Source organism: Mustela lutreola, chromosome 11 (genome assembly GCF_030435805.1).
Source record: "Mustela lutreola isolate mMusLut2 chromosome 11, mMusLut2.pri, whole genome shotgun sequence".
In the NCBI taxonomy this organism is placed as follows: domain Eukaryota; kingdom Metazoa; phylum Chordata; class Mammalia; order Carnivora; family Mustelidae; genus Mustela; species Mustela lutreola.
In genome coordinates, this window is record NC_081300.1 from 14470743 (window position 1) to 14476742 (window position 6000).

Here is a 6000-nt window from a genome sequence, read left to right on the forward strand (position 1 = left end):
AAGCATTTGCATCTGTTGTCCCATATACCAGTAATACATTCTTCCCACATACTTGTGCCCATAAATTTCTTCATTTTCCTCAGCTCTCTACTTAAATGTCTTTTCAGCTCCTGGCATCATGTACCTTACTATTTTTCCCCCATAGCCCTTCCAACCACCTAAGTTTTATATATTTGGTTGATATTTGTTTGTTTGTTTGTTTGTTTTCACTGCTTTTCCCTCTACCTTGGCAAACCTTTATAATATAAATTATATAAGGGCAGGAATGTTATTTTGTTACTGTTGGATCCTCAGGGCCTGAAAATGATAGGCAATTCAAGAATTTAGTGATAAAATATTAATCAGTGTATCACAAACTTCTTAATTTAAGAATTTACAGATTATATTGTAGGGGGACCTGGGTGGCACAGTCAGTTAAATGTCTGACTCTTAACTTTGGCTCAGGTCATGATCTTAGGGTCACCAGATCAAGCCCCTCATTGGCTCTGCACTCAGTGTGGAGTCTGTTTGTCCTTCTTCCTCTGCTCCTCCCTGACTCTCTCTCTCTCTCTTTCTCAAATAAATAAATAAATCTTAAATTTAAAAAATTGTAATTTTAGAAAAATTTTGAATATTTTCTACACTTGTATTTACAATGTTGCTTTTCTAAAATAGTCTTACTGCTCACCGATGGAAGGCACCAGGCAAATGTTGGGTTAGGAATCAGCCATTCCAATTGTGTTTGGGGGGATTTGAAATAATTATATGAAAAATGCTTTTAAGTAAGTTTTTTAAAGTAGAATAAAAAAATGGTATATGTCATAGTAATAATGGAAGAAATAGGCATTAAAAAAAGGAGGAGAAAAAGTACACCACAACTTCTGAAAGTATATTTCTTAGTAGTGGAATAATAAATTGTAAGTGTCTTTTAAACTAAGCTAGTCTATTTCTACTTCTAGTGGAACTCTATCTTTGCTTTTCCGTTTAAGAAAGAAAAATATGTTTTTTTTCAAACCATGGAAGCCCCCTAACACCTAGATTGTTGGTTCTGATGCCCTCCGTTGAGAATGACTGTCATTTGTTCATTTGCTGTCCCCTGCAAACTGAATCCAGAGAGAGGGACTTCACTCTCTCAGCTGGGCAGCAGAGACTAAAACAAACACAGACTTCTTTTCCACCCTAAATCCACACCCCCTCTCAGAGGTATAGGAGGAAGGTGCTACTGGTGAACATGGATTCTGAGTGAGCTTTAGTCTCTGGAGAGTGTGAGCGCTGCAGCTCCTGCTTTGGGAACACGATATGAGATGAAACCCTCCTTCCATCTTCTGAATATGTTCACAGGCCACCCTGAGCTTCTCTGCAATATCCCTTTTCCACTACCTTTTGTTCCCCCCAGCCCCTAGGGAGAAGCAGCTCTGGTGAGCTTATACAGTTGAAAACATGAATATTAAAAAAATACCAATAAAAATCTTAATTCATTTGTATGTCTTTATTGGAGAAGTGTCTGTTCCTATCTTCTGCCCATTTTTTGATATGATTGTCTGTTTTGTGTGTGTTGAGTTTGAGGAGTTCATTATAGATCCTGGATATCAACCTTTTGTCTGTACTGTCATTTGCAAATATCTTCTCCCATTCCGTGGGTTGCCTCTTTGTTTTCTTGACTGTTTCCTTGGCTGTGTAGAAGCTTTTGATTTTGATGAAGTCCCAAAAGTTCATCTTCGCTTTTGTTTCCTTTGCCTTTGGAGACATATCTTGAAAGAAGTTGCTGTGGCTGATATCGAAGAGATTACTGCCTATGTTCTCCTCTAGGATTCTGATGGATTCCTGTCTCACATTGAGGTATTTTATCCATTTTGAGTTTATCTTTGTGTACGGTGTAAGAGAATGGTGGAGTTTCATTCTTCTACATATAGATGCCCAGTTTTCCCAGCACCATTTATTGAAGAGACTGTCTTTTTTCCACTGTATATTTTTTCCTGTTTTGTCGAAGATTATTTGACCATAGAGTTGAGGGTCCATATCTGGGCTCTTTACTCTGTTCCACTGGTCTATGTGTCTGTTTTTATGCCAGTACCATGCTGTCTTGGTGATCACAGCTTTATAGTAAAGCTTGAAATCAGGTAACGTGATGCCCCCCATTTTATTTTTATTTTTCAACATTTCCTTAGCGATTCAGGGTCTCTTCTGATTCCATACAAATTTTAGGATTATTTGCTCCAGCTCTTTGAAGAATACTGGTGGAATTTTGATTGGAATAGCATTAAAAGTATAGATTGCTCTAGGCAGTATAGACATTTTAACAATGTTTATTCTTCCAATCAAAGAGCATGGAATGGTCTTCCATCTTTTTGTGTCTTCTTCAATTTCTTTCATGAGTGTTCTGTAGTTCCTCGAGTATAGATCCTTTACCTCTTTGGTTAGGTTTATTCCCAAGTATCTTATGGTTCTTGGTGCTATAGTAAATGGAATCAATTCTCTAATTTTCCTTTCTGTATTTTCATTATTAGTGTATAAGAAAGCCACTGATTTTTGTACATTGACTTTGTATCCTGCCACGTTGCTAAATTGTTGTATGAGTTCTAGTAGTTTGGGGGTGGAGTCTTTTGGGTTTTCCATATAAAGAATCATATCATCTGCAAAGAGAGAGAGTTTGACTTCTTCATTACCAATTTGGATACCTTTTATTTCCCTTTGTTGTCTGATTGCTGTTGCTAGGACTTCTAATACTATGTTGAACAAGAGTGGTGAGAGTGAGCATCCTTGTGTTCCTGATCTCAACGGGAAGGACGCAAGCTTTTTCCCATTGAGGATGATATTTGCAGACACTTCTCCAATGAAGACATACAAATGGCTATCAGACACATGAAAAAATGTTCATCATCACTAGCCATCAGGGAGATTCAAATTAAAACTACATTTTGATATCACCTTACACCAGTTAGAATGGCCAAAATTAGCAAGACAGGAAACAACATGTGTTGGAGGGGATGTGGAGAAAGGGGAACCCTCTTACACTGTTGGTGGGAATGCAAGTTGGTGCAGCCTCTTTGGAGAACAGTGTGGAGATTCCTCAAGAAATTAAAAACAGAACTTCCCTATGACCCTGTCATTGCACTCCTAGGTATTTACCCCAAAGATACAGATGTAGTGAAAAGAAGGGCCATCTGTACCCCAATGTTTATAACAGCAATGGCCACGGTCGCCAAACTGTGGAAAGAACCAAGATGCCCTTCAACAGACGAATGGATAAGGAAGATGTGGTCCATATACACAATGGAGTATTATGCCTCCATCAGAAAGGACGAATACCCAACTTTTGTAGCAACATGGACGGGACTGGAATAGATTATGCTGAGTGAAATAAGTCAAGCAGAGAGAGTCAATTATCATATGGTTTCACTTATTTGTGGAGCATAACAAATAGCATGGAGGACATGGGGAGTTAGAGAGGAGAAGGGAGTTGGGGGAAATTGGAAGGGGAGGTGAACCATGAGAGACTATGGACTCTGAAAAACAGTCTGAGGGTTTTGAAGGGGCGGGGGTGGGAGGTTGGGGTACCAGGTGGTGGGTATTATAGAGGGCATGGATTGCATGGAGCACTGGGTGTGGTGCAAAAATAATGACTACTGTTATGCTGAAAATAAAAAATAAATTTAAAAAAAACTTAATTCACATATGAAGGTAAAAACATACGTCAGTCCCATCAAATGTTTAAAAAAATTGTCAAGACTCATGTAATTTCAAAGCAGATGGGCAGAATGAATATTGCAAAGCTTGTTTACACTTTTATAACATGGCTTGCCACTTTAGGTGACAAACAGAAATACCAACCTGGCTTTGTAGCATCCTCTAAACCCTGCTGTTTTTTTATGCGCAACGAAACTCCTACACATGAGTTGTTTTTGTTTTGTTTTGTTTGACTATTATGTTATTATTTTAGCACTCACTTTTATTATCATGTAAAATATTTTTCCAACCCATAACAATGTCATTTAAGTATTCATAAAATAGCGACGAAAGTGCTCATACTGAAAAATGTGCCCCCAAAATCAATAGCTTTTGAAGGGAAGTTATATGTGATAAGATGCCGAGAAGAAGGGGAAGCAACAGCAATGAAACATGGCGCAGTTAACGTGGGAGATGACATTCTGAAATATTAGATGTAACGTCGGGAGCAGGAAAAGTGGGTTTAAAGCCAAAATATGTTACAACTTGTAAATGTGCTCTGAGAATACATCTGTCTTATTTTATATTTATTCCTTTGAGAAAATCATTCTTGAATTATGCAGGTTCGAATTACACAAGGTCTTCTGAGATGCATCCTTTGTATGAAATGAGACCTCCCTGTACTTTTATAGCCAGAAATAATCCAACTTTAAAAAAAAGTCAGTGCTGCTTGCCACTAAAATAAACAAGTTCCAAGTTGTCTTTTTAATAGGAAAACTACATTTTTAGATTATATAATCCATCAGTTTGAATTGCTTAGAAAATCCCCCATGTGCAAATATGTGAGAAGGAAATGTTTTTTTTTGGTGATAAGAATCAGGTAGTTAATATTTCCAAAGCATTTTGTTCAGACATATGAAGGACTAAATTAATTTCCTTGACGTGTTTAGGAGAATGCACAGTTATTAATCTAATTCAGCTTCCTGTTAGCGCAAAATTCACTGGAATAGTGCAGTGGAATGGTCAGCTGTCGAGATGATTTATGCCATTTATTATTTTTTAAAGGAGGATGTTTTGCATTTTTTTTTTATTTCCATGTGATAACCTCAGCAGAATGAAATCCCATTTCTAGGTTCCACAATGCCATGAAAACAGGTTCGGGTTTTCAAGTTCAGCCCTGTGATTTGTGTGTATAGTTTCAATTTGTGATGTGTCAGCCAATGAACAGCTGATTTAATAACAGTTAAGAACCCCTACTACCCAGGAACGACTGAAGGGATGTTTCTTTGGATCAATAGTATTGCTTGCTTTTACCATGGAAATAAATCATTTTGCCATGTGGTTACCAAAATGTGAGGGTTTTTGGATCAATGACACAAAGCGATGTCGTCTTTGGAGAGACTAGGAGGTCTTAGTCCATCAATCAGATCAACTTTAATTAAATCTCATTTAATGGACTATTGCCTAATGAAAAGAACACTTAAAAGGAAGTCATAGTTGAAGCACCCGGGGCTTTTCTCTTCCCACAAATGGTAAACCCTCTAAAAGGAAGGCAACATTGTACTGGAGCTGGTGTGCAGATGAGTTTCTGAGAGCGGCTCCCTTTCTGAGGTTCCTGCTCCATCCTTCCCCTCTTGATACAGAAAAAAAAGAAGCTGCGGGCTGTAGCAGGGAACTGAATTGATCTTTAATTAGATTTTCAATGTTTAAAAATAGAGATCATCAAGAAACTTTTCCCCTTTCCTTATGCTCTTTTACATAACCACATCTTTTAAAAAATGGTGGTAAAATATGCAAATGGTATATGCCATTTTAAAGCCTGTCATTTAGTGGCATTGATTCTATTCCCAGTTGTTGTACAGCTATGGATGGTACCTGTTTTCTAAGCTTTTTCATCATCCCAAACAGAACCTCTGTGCCCATGAACATTAAAGCCCTCTTCTCTCTTCTCCTGGCCCCTGGTAACTCGAATCAACTCTCTGTCCCCTGATTTTGCCTATTGTATCTATTTTATTTAAGTGAAATCACACAATATTTGTCCTCTTGTGACCAGCTTATTTCACTGGGCATAAGGTATTTTAGTTCACCCGTGTTGTAATGTCTCGGGGTTTCCTTCCTTTCTAGGCTGAAGAGTGTTCCATCCTATGTCTATACCACATTTGGGTTATTTATGCATCTGTTGATGGGCATCTGGGTTCGCGGCAGCTCATGGCTCTTCACACAATTGTAACTTGACAGATATTTCACTCTTGGTCTGGAATGTACTTCCTTCCTCTTTTATCTGTTCAACTTCAGCTTGAACTTTGCCTCTTAAGAGAAGCCTTGTACTACTCTGGGCAAAGGTAGAAGGTAGAC